Source organism: Vicugna pacos, chromosome 8, assembly GCF_048564905.1.
Source record: "Vicugna pacos chromosome 8, VicPac4, whole genome shotgun sequence".
NCBI lineage: Eukaryota > Metazoa > Chordata > Mammalia > Artiodactyla > Camelidae > Vicugna > Vicugna pacos.
Genome location: NC_132994.1, coordinates 26,709,931 through 26,728,734, shown reverse-complemented (window position 1 = coordinate 26,728,734; position 18,804 = coordinate 26,709,931). Strand labels below are relative to the sequence as shown.

Sequence of the window (18,804 nt, the reverse complement as noted above, 5' to 3'; positions counted from 1 at the left end):
GAAACCTCTGTAAGGTCCCAGGGAATCAGAGGATTACACAATCACGGGAAAGACTTGGGGAGCAAAGGTAAGGAAGGCTACTCCTGATTTTCAGAAAATCTAGATGGGCCAGAATTGCAGGAAAGTCGCCACTGGTGATTTCAACTTTATGTAACCCCAGTTGGTTGATTCTTAATGGATGCCTGGAAGCTGCCAGCAAAACCCCATGTGTTTTGCCTGCTGATGCCAGTGCATTAGCCATTGCCCGAGAATAGCATTTTCTCTTCTCTTTCACTCTCAAAATTTCACGGGAGTGCATCTCACTGACAGAATCTAATCTGGACCCCTGCAGACAAAGAATTTTGGAAAATGTAGTTCCCCAGGCTTCTCCTCTATGATGCAAGGGAGAGGTTAGAAGGAACGAGGCACAGTGCTGAGTTGACCAGAGTCTGTTGTGATCACTGCTTTTTACTGCCTTCCCATAAAGAAACTTTTCCACTGTAGTGATCAGTACTACTACCCATTCTTCTGGCAAATACTTACCGAGTATGCACAGATGACAGATGCAGGGATTTAAAATCCAATATTCCTGGCCTCAGGTTCTCATCACACCAGCTACTGATCTTACTCAGGTGACTGAAAGTTCTTCCTACTGTATCATCCTTTACCATAGAATTTACTTTATTTAGTGAAATGCACCAATTCCCATCAAATTGTAAGATTTGGAACTATTGGAATCGTTGTTTATTCTCTGCCCTCCCCAACCTCGGATTTATCTGTTACTTGTTTATCTTGAATGGACTTCTCCAGTGATAGAGAAGCAAATTCAGGGGTTTGTCCTGTTAGGGTTTTTAGTGTTGGTGCCTTGTTGGAGGTTGTTTTGTGGTTTACTAATTTTGATGCAATCAATGGCTCTGCCATCTACATTAGACCCCTCATTTGTGAGATTGCATTATTCCCACAGGGCCTTCAGGGTTCTGAATTCTGGAAGAAGACCAAAGAGTCAAGCCATATCTTAGGTGTCATGGGTGGACCTGGCATGAGTAACAGAAGGAGCATTGGGGGAAAGAATAGAGAATAAGGTGAGTGAGAAATACAAGGGGAGGAGAAAGATAGAACCATGTGTAATGGAAACGTGGTGCAGTAACACCACCAGCTGGCTTTAAGTTGACCAGAAAATTGGGGCAATAGATTCTATCCCCTTAATAGGTCTTCACTCTGCCTGTTCCTCCTCCCCTTGAACCACCATCCATCATCAACCTCTTGAATTACGGCAACAGTCTCCTTATTTATTTCAGTGTCTCCAACTTTGCTCCCACAAATGCATTCTGCTGAGAACAATCTTACAAAATAGGAAGTCTAATTATTTTAACATTCCCTGCCCCCCACCCAAGCCTACTCTATTCATGTTTATAAAAATTTTGAATGGGGAAATGTTTATGGGATTCATTTTAAAAAGTTGTATAGAAAATTGCTTTTACAGTAAAATCTCAGTTAGGTAAAACAAAAAAAAAATAGAAAATATTGGAAGGTACCTGCCAAAATGTTCATTGTATGCCTCTGCATGGTAAGGTGATGGATGTTTCTTCCCCCTATTTTCTGCAATGGGCACATATTACTTTTGTAATCAAAAAAAGTGAAATTTTTCTTTAAGTGACACAAAAATGTTATGTTAAAACTCAGCCATTATCTCTTCATTAATACGTTATAAAGAGAGGCAATCAGATTTACTGAACAATTCCTCTTGGGAAAAAGTAAGGAGCTATTAGAATAAGTCTATCCATTTGTGTTATTTGTTATCAACTTTCTAATGAAATTAAGACCCATGGTGAGAGGTCAAATAATAAACTATATATATATGTATATATATACGCACAGAGTATACATATATGCATACCTGTATGTGTATGTTTGTTTATGTGTATTATAGACTTGTTAAAGTCATCACATGAATTTTGTGTATACAAAGCATGAACTCCTAAAAATAGAAAAAATGAAGGCCCCGAGAAGCTCTGTAATCTTTGTGAGGTTTCCCAGTAGCTACACCCTCATGAATGTTACTCACTACCGCTGACACCAGCCCGTGTTAGTCCACTAATCCTTGCTACCTGTCAGGTAAAAGAATGGCGGAGTTCTCTAATCTTCAAGTCACATTGATTAGGTTAAAATTTATAAGTGGTACTTATTGTTCTGGTCAGTCTTTAAAATCCAGGAGATTAAAAAAAGACCTGATCTAATTAAAGGGATAGTTCCCTTCTCCTGTGAGAAATTAGCATTTTCTCTTTGTTCCAGTTTTCCAAGAAGTCTTTCAAGAGGTTCCAGATGTGCGCCAGTTTATGGCTCTCTAGGTACTTAATTGACTCTAACTGGCAGATAAGTCAGGCTCAGAAGTTCTTCCTCTCTAGGCAGAGTTAATAAGGATTCATCCTTTCTGTATCAATTCCAGTGCAATTCATTCCATAGTGGTAAAATTGAAAAGATACAGAAAAAAGTAAGACAATGTTATTACTAACCAAATTCAGTGAGAGAGATATATATTTATATATTTTATATATATATATATATAAAATCTTAATCCCCAAATATCCCTAAATTTTTCTCATACTAACCCAGTCTAGTATAGACATGCTTCCACTCTAACTTGTTTTCTCTCTGTATTTGATGACATCTTTTATTTTGTCTATCTTTTTTTTCCCCCCTGTAGTAGAAGTAACCAATATAGGAAATGATTTTTAAGGTGAATTTTTAAGGTAATCTTTTATTCACTTTATTTCCCATGTTATTTTCCGTCTGTAGTTGAAAGTGAATGAATTATTTTAAATGAAGTTCCAAACTATCACAATGTATGTTTCTGTCAAATGACTTATTTTCACACAGAACGATCATAAGTTAGCGCTTCTTTCATCTCAGTGCTGTTGGGTACACCTTTCTCCCTTCAGAATTGATTCTTAATTCATAATAACAGCCACATCCACCTGTACTAATGAAGTTATCAGTCATTTCATCAGGTGCTTCAGATGAAAGATGAAATTAAGATTGAGTTTGTCTGCCCAACAGCAGAGTGGGTTCCAGAAATGAATCTGACTATAAATTTTCATAGAATTATTTTATCACAGGGCCCTTTAGAATAAGACATTTTGTCAAATTAATTTAACTTCATTTGACAAAATTTTTATGTTTATTCTATACTATCAAAACAACTTGTATTTCGAGGCCTTGACAATTCGTTGCTATGTGAAGGGTTCTTAAATTATTTACTTGATATGAAGACTAATGAAAGAATAGCCATAGCCCTGGAACCCTGTCCTGGATGTAGATTTCCTGGTCCAACAGTAGAAGGAAAATAAATTTCCAAATTCTGAGGAAATGTTTGGGATTTTTCAATACGCATGTTAGGATTATTATTTTGGATTTTAAAATATATTTTCCTCATTTCTCTTTTTTATTCTACAGTTTTTACTTTCATATTTTCATTATATATTTGTTAAAATGTCATTGGATTAGGGAAAAAAATGAAGACATGAAGGGAACAGTAAATAGTGAAGAGGTGGTAAAGTCAATGAACTGGGGGCCCCAAATGAAATGATAATGATCAGAGTCCTAAAGGGAATAAGCAGGAAAGATAGAAGAATAGGAGGCTTGTAGTTGAGACTATGGGGGGGTTGCAGGTATTGGTAATGACAAGGACAATATGGGGGTTGAGGAGTGGGAGGTACAAATTGCTGGGTGTAAGATAAGCTCAAGGATGTATTATACAACACAGGAAATGAAGACAATACTTTGCAATAACTGTAAATGAAAGTAACCTTTAAAAGCTGTATACAATTTTTAAAAAATAAATGACAACATCTAGAGTATGACTGTAAGAAAAAAATGACTGAGATATGATAGAGACAAGGTCATTGGAGATAGAGGCCAGTATATCAGAAGTATCATCCTCATGGACATAAAAATCACCAAGAATTAAGAGTGATGTAGTGTGAAGAGGTGACAGCAAGCCTGGTGTCACAGCTTTGAGGAATGAATGGGAGACTAGGAGTGGGTGGTTGATGACACAAAGTAGAAATTCTGGTTGGTATGGCTGATAGCAAGAGCCTCAAAGGAGCTAAGGGCTGAAAGGCAGGAGAGAGGGCGAGTGATCTGGAAGGAGACAAGGAGGAAGGAGGCTAGCTGTAGGCCCATCTGTAGGTAGAGTGCAAGTTAAATAGCTTTCACTCCTTAAGGTTGCAGGGGAGGCAATGTCTTTAAGGTATGCTCAGGTTTTAGTCAGAATAAGAAAATGGAAGGAATACTGGGAGAGAAGGTTAAGGATAAAAGGGATTTGGGCATGTTCCAGAAAACACAGTGGAAGGGTTTAGGGTTCCAGAAGAGGTGAGGGATGGAGCCCAAGTAGGGGATGCACAGAGGTCAAGGGGATGAGGACGGTTTGTCCTCCTATGCAGTAACACCACGACGGGGTCATCCACATTAGCAGACTAGCAGTGCTAGGTTGATACTCAGTTCAGAGCTGAGGACCCTTGGAGTTGACTCCTCACCTTCTGTGCCCTCAGAAGCCTTTGTGTAGCTCTGCTAGTTGCCCTGACCCAGGACTCTGGGCTAATCCAGAGCCGGGGGAGCTGAAGAGGGGCTGGCTCACTGCCCTCACATCCTGGCAGTTTTGCTGTTGCTCCCTCACTTGTTTCTTCACTCAGTAAACCTTCTTGCACCTCCACCAAGCTCCATGCATTAGGCAAGTGTTGGAGTTATGCCAGATCCCTGCCCTCAGGGTACTGATACTGAGGAAAGCAAATACATGACTGCAATCTAATGTGATAGGTGAAAGATAAAGAGATTAGTGTAACTTAACAATGTAATTTAATTTTTTTCATGTATTTTATGCACTAATGGAATGCACAGGCAAGAATTTGTTAAAGGGCAATTGGTTTATGGATCTGAAGTTCAGCAGGGAGTAAAGAAGAGTAGTATAGGTTTGTATGTTAGGAGGGTGTGAGGGGGTCTGATAAAAAATAAATAATACCCTTCCTCTTTACCTGAGTTCCGAATCAATCAAGAAATAAAACAAAAGGGAAAGGGAGAAAGAAGACCAAACTGATAAAACTCACAGTGGCGAGTACGGCTCCTATCTGCAGACAAGTAGACTCTGTAACGCTGAGCGTGGAATTAGACGGAGTTACCCACTGGGTGCTGGGCAGCCACCTCCTGGCTCAGGCTCTTCACCAGGAAGCCTGTCATGTGCTTGGGAGCTACAAGGACGCACGGCACTGAGACCAGGCAGACCCAGTTCATCCTTTCCACATTTACCAAAGTAAACTTGACTCCGCCTACCAAAGGGCCGAGCGTGTGAGGAGAGGGAATGGGGCCAGGAGGGTTTCACTGGTGCGGACATTTCCACATGGAAGGGAGCATCAGGAGTGGGGCAGAAGCATCCTCCTGACCACATTCCCCCTTAGTGGAATCAGGCAAATCAAGGAGAAGGGCCCAGGCTCCCAGGAGAAGACAAGAAGCTGGAGTGGGAACTCTGGGTGCGAGACACCAGGAGCGGGGCAGCTGGGTGTGACTGGGTGGAGGGGAGGGAAGAAAGATCTCGAAGGGAATAAGATTTTCCCAGTTAAGGGAATAAGCCTGCCTGCCTGTCACTCCAAGAGCTCCTTGAATGTGAGGATTTTCTGGTCATGAAATTTTGACAGTATCATTCTCAGGGTTTTCTAAGAGTTTCCTCTACATTTTAAAATTACTACTCGCCCCTTAGGAAACTCTAAGATAAACAGTATTGCATGGCTACCGTCTAGATGAAGTCGCTGGAAACCAGGGAACCTGAGTCACTTAAGCACGATCACTCAGCTGCTCGGGAGAACGCTCCGGCCTGAGTCCGGGCTCTGTTGCAGCCCTCTCTCTAGGTACGGACAGACTTGGAAAAATATATGTAGATGATGTCTTTCGATCTGATAATTGTTTAAAAGGATGACCAAAACGATCATCTCTTATTAGTCTTGGCTCCTCAGGTGCTAATAGGACAATTAAAAAGAAAATGCAGGATCCCTCTTCTTTGTAAAAGTGAAATAACTACCATAAGTTACTTGTTTGTCTGACGTCAGATCAGTGTTGCTTTAACTCTGCGTTCTTTGGGTTCTTTGGGGCCCTTTGGTACAGGGGGAATCTCAAAGCTGAGGCAAGAGTCATAACACGTCTGAGAAAACATGTATTTAGCATAAGAGCGAAGTTGTGATTTGTATGGTAATTTCACTTAATAATTCAAAAATAGGATTTAACATGAAAAAGCAGACCCTCAGGTTTTTTTCCCCCCCAAAAGTGTACTTGTCCTAGTCTTCACTCCCTACAACACTCCTTAGGCCTTAATTAAATGAGAGCAGGAGAGAGCATTGGGCTTGGATTCAGGATAAATATCCCCAGCTTGAACAGGAGATGCTGCTTTAATGACTTGGAATACATCCAGGAAGCTCAGACTGGCTAGCAGCATATCTGACAGCTACTGGATCTCACAGCAGTAACATTCTAACCAATTAAAAACGGACCCAGAAATAATGGTTTGTCACTGAGTGGTGTTTCAGAAACCAATTGGTCCAGATTAACCACAGGATTAACTTTTCCAACTGAATTTAAAGGTCACGGGAAGCTGACTTTAATGAAAGAAAGAGAAAAATCATTCAACGAGAAGGGGGAAACTTACATACAGAAATGAGGTCAATAGATCTTACTTTATTATTTACAGACAACTAACCAAGTCGCCATCTTATTTTATGGCAGGAGTTCATGGTCCAGGATAAAAATATTCATTATAAAAAAGAAAGTTAAATGAGCAACCACGTGTTTCTAAGGGACTCTTCTAATGGAAGGGGTGTAGATGGGCTTCCAACATCCATGAATATGTACCCTTTTGAAAAAGGATTCCTGCGAGGTACAACACCCTACTTTTTTTTTTTTTTTAACATTTTTTATTGATTTATAATCATTTTACAATGTTGTGTCAAATTCCAGTGTTCAGCACAATTTTTCAGTCATTCATGGACATATACACACTCATTGTCACATTTTTTTCTCTCTGAGTTATCATAACATTTTGTGTATATTTTCCTGCAGCACCCTACTTTTGATTGACACATAACTCTAATGGGATCAAAGTCAAGTTAGTGACTGACCTGACCTGTGGGGGCACCTGGGATCAGCTCATCAGATGGCACCTGCATGGATAAGACCACACCAGTAGCCTATTACCAGAGCCACTGAAACCTGTGTGTGAAGAGAAGGCTCTGGTGCCACTGGTAAACTTTGCACCACTGTCTGATCGATGATTTTTCCTTGCTGAAAGGAACTTTCCCTAAGATTCACTCTTCCTGCAGTAACCTACCCCCACAGCATCCATCCTGTTCACCCATAACCTTCTCACACACAAAGTGAAACTAATTTGCTATGGGTGGGAGAATCTTGGGCCAGACCTTCCTTGAGTTAGTAGTGTGCAATTAAGTGTTAAAATGATCTCCTGAAAGACACCTACACCCCAACATTCATAGCAGCACTGTATATAACAGCCAAGACATGGAAGCAACCTAAATGTCTATCGATTAATGACTGGAAAAAGAAGTTGAGAAATATTTACACCATGGAATACTACTCTGCAATAAAAAAGAATAAAATAATGCCATTTGCAGCAACATGGATGGACCTGGAGAATGTCATTTTAAGTGAAGTAAGCCAGAGAGAGAAAGAAAAATACCACATGATATCTACTCATATGTGGAATCTAAAAAAAAAAAAAGAAAAGAAAAAAGGACACTATGAATTCATCTACAAAACAAAAACAGACTCACAGACTTAGTAAACAATCTTATGGTTGCTGGGGAAAGGGGGTAGGAAGGGCTAAATTTGGGAGTTTGAGATTTACAAATATTAGCCACTATATATAAAAATAGATTAAAAAAGAATTTTCTTCTGTATAGCACAGGGAACCATGTTCAATATCTTGTAATACCCTCTAATGGAAAAAATATGTAAACAAATATATGTATGTGTCTGCCTGACTGAGATATTGTGCTGTACACCAGAGATTGACCCATTGTAACTGATTGTTTTTCAATTAAAATAAATAAATACAATGATCTCCTGTTTAAAGTTATTTCATGACTCTAGAACTTAGCAGGTTTCAATAAACTATCTGGAGAGAAGTTTGTATGTGGGGGGAAGGGACGGAGTGGGGGTCGGGGGTTGAGAATGAGAGGAAGGAAATTTAGTCTGAGAGAAGTAAGGTACTGCTGCTGACTCTAAGGGTATGGTTTGTAAGGCATTTCAAACTTACTCAGCCTTAGCAAAATTCCTTTGTTAATAGTTTATTTTTCAAAGCCATCAATTTAAGTTTTCTTCCCTTTTAAATGAGTTTTACTCAGATCTTAAGAAATAATTGTGACTAAAGCCTTCATATTTTAAAGTCCTACTTATGGTCGAATAACAGAGTCAGTGTCCATTCCGTCATATATAGGTAGAGCTTGCGTTACATTCTAGAACTGGGTTTGAAGAGCTAGGTTTTGTTGTGAAGAGTAACATGGTGTCAGAGGCATTTGAAAGACCTTCCAGAAACGCGACACCCCGATTGTTGACTGTTCAATGGGAGCCTTCGGGTCCTTCTCTGTGATGTGCATCAGGAACTCCGCCTCCCGGCACTGCTCGATCCCACTGGAGCCTGGCAGGGATTCGCATTTTAGGCAGGATCTGACATTTTACACTGGGTCGAGTCACAGACATACAGGGCCCACTCAATTTTCTAGACTCTTTCCTCTTGTTGGTTGGTCTAATGTCAAGTCTGGCCGGGATGTTCTGTTGAATGGGCTTGAGCACTCATTAGAAGCTCCTCGTGGGTAGAAAGCAGACTTTATGCCAAATCAAGGATGATTTTCCATTGGCGTGCACTTGCCTGACTGTCGGTGAAGAGATCAAATGCTTTTGTCCCGGTGGTAAACGGCTCCTGCCATAAGCACCCCCACCCCACACCCAACGCTCCCCATCCCTGCTGCCCAGGCCTGTCCCACACTCTCCAGCAAGTAAAGGCCTGGCCCGGAAGGGGACCCGGGGACTCTGAGCCACCACTGCAAGCAGTGCCCATTCGTAGGGTCGGTGTTGAATACTTTGAATATTGCTCCTGCTTACATCGTGTGACGCTCTTAGCAGTCACTGGTGAACGTTCTGGGTGTCCCCTGCATTGTCTCAGTGTGGAGAGGCCGCCTCACCGACTCTCTTCACTCAGAAGCACATACGTAAACTACCTGCAGCCATCGACGGAAGAACGTTGGTTAACGTCTTTAACCGCCACTGGGCCCACATACACCAACGGGAAGCTCAGAGTTACTGCTGTCTGGCTAACTTAGATGTGAAGGCAGTCAAACGAGGTTTCTTCATATAAAATACACTTTGCTGACTGAATTATTTGACTTGGCTAGTTAGGGGGACTGAAGGAACCAGACAACGTCACCTTGTTCCAGGTCTCACCTTCGTTAGAATTTTACGGCAAGAAACACCAGCGTTTCAAACATTCTCAGCATTAGCAAAATTCCTTTGTTGACAGTTCATTTCTTGAAGCCATCAGTTTAAGCTTTCTTCCCTTTTAAATCAGTTTTTACTCAAATCATAAGAAGTAACCCTGACCAAATGTTCATATTTTAAACCCCTAGTAAAAAGCTACTGTTCTTCTAGCGATATTTCATCTCAGACTGAAGTTCCGTCCTGTACGGGGGCAGCACGAGGCTGAGCAGGCTCTGTTCCACCCCTGAGACTCGGCCGAGCTACGGTTGTAACGTTTTGCTATGAGAGTGTTTAACAAATGCTGATGGAGTTCCTGTTATAAGCCATGCACTCTTCTGAGTTGCAGGGGTTCAGCAAAGAACAAAACAAAGTCATTTCCCCCCTGGCCTTAAGATCATCCTGAACTACTGTGCTGTTTGCGGGAAAAGTATCAGACATTCCCTACGTGTTTTGAGGATCATTACAAAAAAAATTCTGCTCTTTTTTATCTTATTTTTTGTTTCATCCTAGTGATCATAATTTTTTTACTGTATATTATATCTTGGCTAGAGATGAGCAAAGCTGGAAAGAAGTAAAAGTCTTAGAAAAATACTTCTGGTTATATTTACCACTTATTTATTCTGTTAATCATTAGGTGTCATTCCAATAAATTACTAAATTTTTCACAAAAGGAGCACCTTACTTGTCGGCTTTGGTAAAATGCCCAGTGCTCGGAAGGATGTATTTGTCCCAGAATCCCCCCCGCCCTGGACTGGATCAGCACTCATGCTGGAAAGCTCTTCCCCAAACACCTCCATTGATGCAAGATCTATCTGCCTCGTCATTTACAAACACAATCCTTTGGTGTATATTTTCCCCTCCACATACGCTATGTCCTTTAACATTGAGGATTTATAGCCATGTGAAGACCATCCTTTCTTCAAAGCCTTGCTGGAGGGCTACCCGCTCCAGGAGTCCCTCAGTGTCCCTGGGATGGAGCGATCTCGCTTTTCCTTCTCCCACAGCTCATTAGTTAACACTTCCTCCAGTCTATCTTGAATTAGGGCTTTTTGCATATGCATCTGCCTCTTCCTATAAAGCATGAGCTTCTAGAGGACTAACACTGTATTTGAATCATTTTTGTATTTCCCAGAGTAGCTAGCGCAGTGAGTTACACAGAGTAGTCACTTAATAAATGCTTATCAAATTGAATAGAATAAAATAATTTAGTGTCACTGCAATCCTTTATCGCTGACTTGAAAAGATGGAGAAGGAAAAAAATTGGGTTAAGCTGAACCATACTCATTTTTGTAATATACTAGATCAGACATAAAGATTGTTCAATATATTTGTTTCCAGTTTCTTACAGAAGATTCCTTCAATTCATAGACTGTATATTGGTGTGCAGAAGTGAATTACACATGAGGCACCCTGTCTAAAGGATATGGAGTTTACAGAATTGCCTAGGCTTTGTGGGACCCCCCAAATGAGGGAAATAAAGCCCATCAAACTTTTTTTGAAAGCCATTGGAGAGGAATAAAATACAAAAAAGTAATCATGCAGTAGCAGCAGCAGCGACTGGGCTCCCTAAGTTGTGTCAAACTGCCTGACTAGTTAGAGCCATGTTCAGGGCGTCTCCCGCCTTCTTCCCTACCCCTCTGCATCCCCTCTGCTGCCTTGGGATGCTTGCTCTCATTAAAAGGGACGGGAAACTAGCCACATCATTACATTCACTTAAGGCAGAGTTTAGCTGGTCAGTACTCCCCACTGTCAGCAACCAATGGCCACTTGGGGATTTTAAGCCCTTATTGGTATCATGGTTTAGGCTGGGAATTTATATTTGTCTTAGTTTGCAATTTACATGTCTTTTGAACAACTAAAATTCACAAGAACAAACTAATTAATGGATTCCATTTTTGACAGCTACAAGAAGACGGATGAGAAAGTAACATGCTTCTGGCAGCATGTTATCAATTGGGAGGCAACAGTGCATTCCCTCTATGTGGAACAGTGAGCTGGAACCGACACTGACAGATGACACGGCCCTTTGACAGTGACGCCTGTATGAGCTGACAGCTCCACTTGCAGTCAGTCAAGTCCACGCTTTGCAGTGGAATTTTAACGGGCTTGATTTGCAGAATATGCTTTGCCTCCTTCTCGGCTTGTAGTAGAAATGAATAAAAATTTGAAGGCATTCACATTCAAGAGTGAATTCTAGGATCTAATGCCCAACCTTCTTCTTCTCTCAAAGCTAAGGGTAATAACAGTAAATAAAGTGTAATCTTAAAAATAACAAAACAAACAAAACAAAACCTTTAAAACACAGAGAAAAGAAACAAGTCTTTCCTTAAAATTAGGCTTTCTATACATCAAGGGAATTCACATATTAGTTACAACTCTTAGGAAGGGTGAGATCCAAATTTCCCGAGGTAATTATAATTTAATCATCACACACACACACATTCATATGTGTGTGTGGCGTGTGTATGTGTGTTGGGGGGGAGGCGTATCCAAATCACAGGGAAGGGGACTGACTGATCCAATTATGCTGTTATAACTTACTAAATATACCAAAAAAATACTGCTTCCAAATATTTTGAAATCTAAAGAAAATATTTTCCTTTAAGGAAAATTGCTCATTCACTTCCAGGTTTTAGGTCACGCTTTTTATTTTACCTTTTTGCAGTCTACTCTTTTTAAACAAGATATGTGCATGAAGCTGGTCTTCCTGTGTGACTATTGGAAAGTCACTATTCTGTGTTTCAGTTCCTTCAACAATAAAATACAGCTAATCATCCTGTCACCACCAACATACCTCACCGGCTCAGAGCAAGAAGTAGGGCATTGAGGGTTGCAAACCAGTGACTAAAGGCCAAATTGGACTGGCAGAGATGTTGTGAGTTTTTGCATTTGAATGCCCCTAGGTTGGGCAGGTACCTCCGGGTTCCATAGCCCCTGCTCCCTGTCTCACACTGTCTCTTTCCAGATCTACAGAACTCGCCTGGGCTCTGAAGACAGCTGAGTTTGTGACCATGGCCCCATCAACCAATGTATTCTCACTCCTCCTCAAAGAAACACATAATAAATCTAACATTGTTGATTTCAAAGGACTCACCATAAATGGAAGAAATAAAGAGAATTGAATGGTGAGACAGGCAAATACAAATGAAATAAACATACAAGTAAAAGGATAATATTGGCATATGAGGCAAACTCTGTTTCAAGGGGGATGAACTAACCTCGAGCCATGCACTGGAACACTCCTGACCAGTCCTTCCCGTCCACCCCACCACCCCCACTCAATAAACAAACACACAGAGACATGAGCCCAGCAATGCTTTCTAGGCCAAGCCAAGTGACTCATTTGTTGCTTGGGTTGTCTAGCCAGGTAAGATAAGTGACCCAACTGTCATGTCTGTATAATTATAAGTGACTTGAGGTCATGAAAGGGGGGGGCAAATGTAGGAGAGATGAGTTTCTGAAATGTCTTGAAGGAGAAAGGTTTCATAACTTGGTGAAGGAAATGAAGAAGTCATTTTAAGCAGAAAGAATGGTTTACACAAAGGTTCAGAGATGAGAAAGGCTAAGTTATCGTTGCTAGAATGGAGCCTGGGCAGTTTGTAATGAGGAAAAAAAATACGGCTGGGGTCCCAGGATTAACGCCACATACAAAGTATTATAACATGCCATTTTGTGAGGAAACACATTTCACAGCATGCATGCGAAAGTCAAGTGAAATATAATGACCTTCCATTTGTTTTATGGTAATTGGACTTTTATTTCATAAAGTAAGTACTGCTATTATACCACGAGCCGTGATAAAAAGGAAAACTTTTCAGTTTACATTTCACCCATCATAACCTTGAATATTAAAATAAACTTACATGCTCCATTAAGTAGAAAATAATTCCCTTCCATGCTTTGAATTTGCCTAGGGTGTGGTTCTTGGGTGAGGACAAGTTCAATTGATATGCTTGAAGAATTCTAATTAAGAAACAAGGTAATTTCAAAGGTATGACATTTAATGCATTACTAGCATTTTTTAAATGTGTGCTTTTATTCCATCTTTCAATTTCTTGAAACTCCATATTTTTTTGAAGCTTAACTTTGTAATTTTTGTATCAGTTAAACCTCATTGGCCAAGCTCTTATCCCATAGATGAAAATTATCATAGGCTGATAAAGAATTTTTGATTAGTGCCTAGTCTGCTTAGAATAGTGCATCACTGAGGACTGGTTTGACGTCCACGTGCTAAGGGTCTGGGTGGCAGTCAAAAGAATTACTGGACATAATTTTTTCTCTCTAATGAAGTGGTTGATGATATAAAATAGAAAATTGTAGAAAATAGATTTCCTTATTAAAGTAAATGCTTCTTGTCAGGTTTCTCTTTTTCTCCAATCTCTAAATAATCAGCTTTCATCTGCAAAGCCTTTGACCAGTTGTATGATAGAAAAACACAAGATGGTTATAGTATCAAATAGTCAGGTTATATAAGTAAGATGGGTAGACTGTAAGACAGTTATGTATAATTACATAAAACTAATTATAAGAAAATTTCCCTTTGTAGATGGAAAAATGAGGGAGCCAAAATTCAAATAAATAACTCTGGTCAGGGGGGGAAGGTACAGTGCAAATGGTAGAGCGCATGCTTAGCATGCATGAGGTCCTGGGTTCAATGTCCAGTAGTACCTCTTCTATAAAAAAAAAAAACCTAATTACCTCCTCCAGGAAATAAAATAAAAAAAACCCCAAAAAACAAAACTCTAGTCAGGTAGCAGAGGAGTACCCAAATCAGACAGGACCCCCAAATGCTCTGGGGCAACCAAGGGTCTCATCGGATCTCTCACTGCCGCTACTATGGTGCACAGAGCACTGCATCCCCACAGCAGAACTGAAAGCCTGTTTGCAGGAGAGCTCCGCCCAACACTGCATTGTGCTGGACTAAGAAAATTAAGCTTGTCAGGAAATGTATGGTGATTTGGGTCACCTTCATAACTATGACTCCACTTCCCCCTTCTTTAACCAGGATAACAAATGTTCTTTGGTGGGACATCACTGCGCATGTAAGCGTGCAAGACAGGCTTATAGATAGCAGGGACCAAAAGTAATAATTCCTGGCTTAGATGAGCTCTGTGTTCAAAACGTGAATCTTAAATTATTTAAAACGTCTCCATTTGGTGGTTTCCGTACTCCTGAATCAAGTTATTTGTTTCATGAATTTCTAGGAAAGGTTTGCATGGAATTATGTTGATTGGGATATTCCTCATTCCTCGTAAGTCAGGATAAAACTAAAAAGTGGGGCAAGAGCTTTTGTCTGATGTTAAGTGACAATTTCATTGAATAAAAACCACCTCACATGTCCATGAGTCTGTTTCTGTTTTGTATATGTGTGTAACTGAATCACCATGCTGTACACCGGAAACTAACACAACACTGTAAATCAGTATACTTCAATAAAAAAAAAACAGAACCACCTCATAACATATACACCTAGTAATAAGTATATTAACTACAAATAGTCTTTGATTTTCAAAACTATTAAGCTCATCTGCAATCATTTACTCTTTTTTCTTTCCTTTCCTTAACATGATTTTGGGCTCAGTTATCTCATGGCTCACCTTCCCACATCTTCTGAGATAACCCTGAATGGATCTCACGGGAGCCAGGAAAACCAAGACAACACAGACTCGGTGCTCTGGTCATCTCACTGCGGGTGCAGTCCCTCTCTGTTTGCTCAGGCTGCAGATTTCTTCCCTTCTCCTTTCCTTCATTCATATAATAAATATTTATTGGCTGAGTGTTGGATGGTGCTCAGTGCAGAAGAAACGATGATGAACAGCACAGTCGTGGTCACTGCTTCCCGGAGCCTACAGTGTCCGTGGAGGCAACAGTGGGAGCAATTAGGATACAATATAGGGGAGGCGATAAGGAGCCAACAGAGAAGGGGAGCCCAACCCAAAGGCCTGGGAGGCTTCCTGGAGGAAATGGCATGAAAGGAAATTGGCCAGAGAAGAGGTGGAATGTGTTCCTGGCAGATGGTACAGCATATGCCACGGCCCATATGCAGAAGAACGTGAAGGAAATTGAGTATGTCTGGAGTATAGGACACTTGTGAGGGAGTGGTGGCAATGACATTGAAGCTAGACCGGTGGGCAGAAGCAAGGTCACTTGGGGCCTTATAAACCTTGCTAAGTTAAGATTTCATCCTCTGAGAAATGGGGAGCCATTCCAGGAACTTCTATTTGAAACACATGTATGTTTTCTATACTCACTTTGTTATCATAGGCAAGGAAATGGAAGAGGGACATTTAATTCTTTTCTTGACAGATGCCATATTGTCCTCTTCATGTCATTCTCATTATGCGTTTGTGAGTCTGTGTGTGTGTGTGTGTGTGTGTGTATGCATCCACGCTGGTAGAAAAGAATTTCCCATTTGGAAAACTGGGGTTATCTTTACCCCAAAATAGTCTTCCAAAGGCTTCTCTGTCATCTTGAATCCTTCAACTCTCTTTTCTAATGTGTGTCTTCACTTATTAAAAAAAAAAATCTTTAAGCACCCAGTATGACCAGTCTTTACTAAGTAGAGGGGCTACAACACTGGGCAAAAATAGAGACGCTACCTGCTCTTGGAGTTTCCACCTTTGTTATAGTTTCCTAAAGAAAATACTAAATAAGTCAATAATGGATAGCTTCCCAGTGATAAAGGAATAAAAGTTTAGAAGTACAGCGCAACTTTTCCTTCCCGCAAGAACACTTCAGGGAAAACAGATCTGGATTGAAACGAATCATTGGCTCACGTTTAAGCCCTGTTGACATGATGACAAATAAATATTTAGGCAAGTTATAAACTGATGTGTGAAGGCCACAGCAGTATCTTAAGTTCCCCATCTCCTCTCCCTGCTTCACTCAGAAATGTTTTGTGAAAATGTTTCAGACTGCTGTAGTATACTGTCACATTAAAGGCAGGTTTCCAGGAAAAAAAAAAAAAAAGTGGCAGCAGCTTCTCTGCCACCGCAGAGATGAATGTTTTCCGGTTATTTATATGCCAGAGCATGTGACTTCATGGCATGCCTGAAGGTGTCAGAGCAGGAAAGAGGAGTGAAACACGTGAGAGGGGTACTGAAACATATGACTAGAAAAAGGAGACACGAAGGTGGAAGGAGATGAAATGTATGCGGTTTTTATTACGGGGTTCAATGAGGAGGCGTATTAATCAAATCAACCTCAGCGGCTAAACTGACATCCCATAGGTGATATGTCTTAAGGGCTGTTATCATGGGAGGCTGACTCTTCCTAAGCTTATAGTCATTCGTCAGTGAGTCTTTATTGACTCCCTTTGTCCTGCGTGGCACAGAGAGATTCAAAGGAACAGACATCCAATGAGGATGTGAGAATTTTCTTTTGACTCCACCTCTCTTGTTCCAACAGTGGTTGGGAGGAGTTACGGGCTGCTGGGTTGAGGGCACTGATGCCTTGGAAGATGCTCGGGGTCAGATCCCCTTTCCCTGTGGCTTCCCTAGTGCAATTCTGGGACCTCCTCATGTTGGCCAAACCCTAAGAGAGTTGAAAAGTCATTTTTTCAATGAGGCTGCAGATGCTATGATATGGGAACTTTTTTCTTTCTCCTGGGGGCTCATCTGGCCAAAAAGAAGTACTGGGAAAACATTTTATAGAATTGAAAGTGCATTTGGGCAACATTCCCAAACCTGGCTGTCCCTCAGAATCACTGTGGGAGCTTTTGAAAATATGCATTTGTGGCCCAGTACTGAACCTTCTGAGTGACTCAGAACCTTCAGAGTACCAGAATCCTATATTTTCAAAATCTTTCAGGGTGAGTCGTAGGTAACATGTCTTTGAACCTGCTGGGAGAAAACTAAGTAGTAACTCGTACCATGACTATGTTGTTTGACTCTAAACAGTTTCCCTTCTGAATTTTGATTCAATTCAACAATGCTAATGCAAATATCTACCAAATTTTCTTTGGGAGCCACTAATAAACATGATTAAAATTTATTTTTCTTAATGTAGGTTAACTATTATAATCATTTATCTGTGGAGCCCTTTACAACCACTGCCTTAATTAATGGTTACTGCAGACAGCCTTAGAAGGCAGGTACTATTATTATCCCATTTTATGGATGGAAACATTGAGGGTTAGGCAGCTTAAATATCTTGATGAGGTCACTTTAGGATTTGAATCCCAGGTCAGTGAAACTAAACAGTCTGAGTTTCTAACTGCTCAGCCTACTGACTCTTTCTGTGCATTTAATAGAGATGAGGCTTAGAAGGAAATACTGTTCAATGCTGTGCAGTGCATTGTTTAAACAACTGGAAAAAATGATTACTTTTCTGGGTAAAATGCTTTCAGTAGACGAATTGCCTAAAGATTTTTTTAAGTTAAATTAGTCAGTAAGCAATGTGTAAGCTCCATTCAAAGGTAAGGATCCAAATTTAAAATATTGCTGAATTAAATATTCATGAGTATGAGTAGACAGTTATTTACATAGGTAGATGTGAACACAGCCAAAAATAGACGTCTATATTTTTTCCCTCAATCAAACTTTTCCTAGAATTCCTACTTTGATATATTTTAAGTGATTTATATTTACATCAATGGTGTGGTGATTATGCAATTCAAGGCTGGCAGATTTTAAGGTATCTTCTAAATTTGCATGTGTCCAATAAAAGCGAATAACAAAACGACCTTGATGCAAATGACATGTTTTATTGAATTATGGGAGAAAACGTATGTGATCACAGAAGAGGTTCCCTTGATTACTTGATTGTACTTTTTAAAATGATCTATTTTCAGTACATAACTATATAAGATAAGTGTTTTCATCTAAGATGGTGTTGTTTGCTAACAATTCTTGTTTTGGCCAGAAAAGAGTGTGTTAAAAGATCAGAAAGCATTTACAAAAAACCCATCGGAAACCAGTAATATGTGTCATGATCTGGGAGCCTCCTTAACTTGTTTTCACCACTTTAATCACAGTGTGACTCTGAGCAAGTGACTTAACCTTTCTGTGCTTCAGCTCCCTTACATAAATTAGGGTTGATGGGAATGCCCTCTCCTTAGGGTGACTGAAGGAAGAAATGAAGTGATAAATGTAAAGCAGTTTCAAGAGTACTTGGCACATAGTGAACACCCCATACCATTGGCTCTTGTTATTAATTCAATTCAGCAAATATTTACTGAATGCTAATCTTGATAACAGCTGACCATCGTGGATAATATCTCTGTCAGGCCCTAAGCCACACGTTTCACATGTGGTATTACATTTGATCTTCACAGTAACCCTCTGGGGTCAATATCCT

The 18,804-nt window shown here is 40.3% G+C and overlaps 1 long non-coding RNA gene across 1 annotated transcript; it reads right to left on the bottom strand.

The window, feature by feature from the left end:
* Positions 1–8,305: 8,305 nt before the first annotated feature.
* On the bottom strand, positions 8,306–9,246 carry LOC140697851 (uncharacterized). Its single transcript, XR_012075224.1, has 2 exons — positions 9,136–9,246; positions 8,306–8,906 (listed from the first exon to the last, which is right to left on the bottom strand). It is a non-coding gene; the product is annotated as an uncharacterized lncRNA (long non-coding RNA).
* Between the last annotated feature and the right edge of the window lie 9,558 nt (positions 9,247–18,804).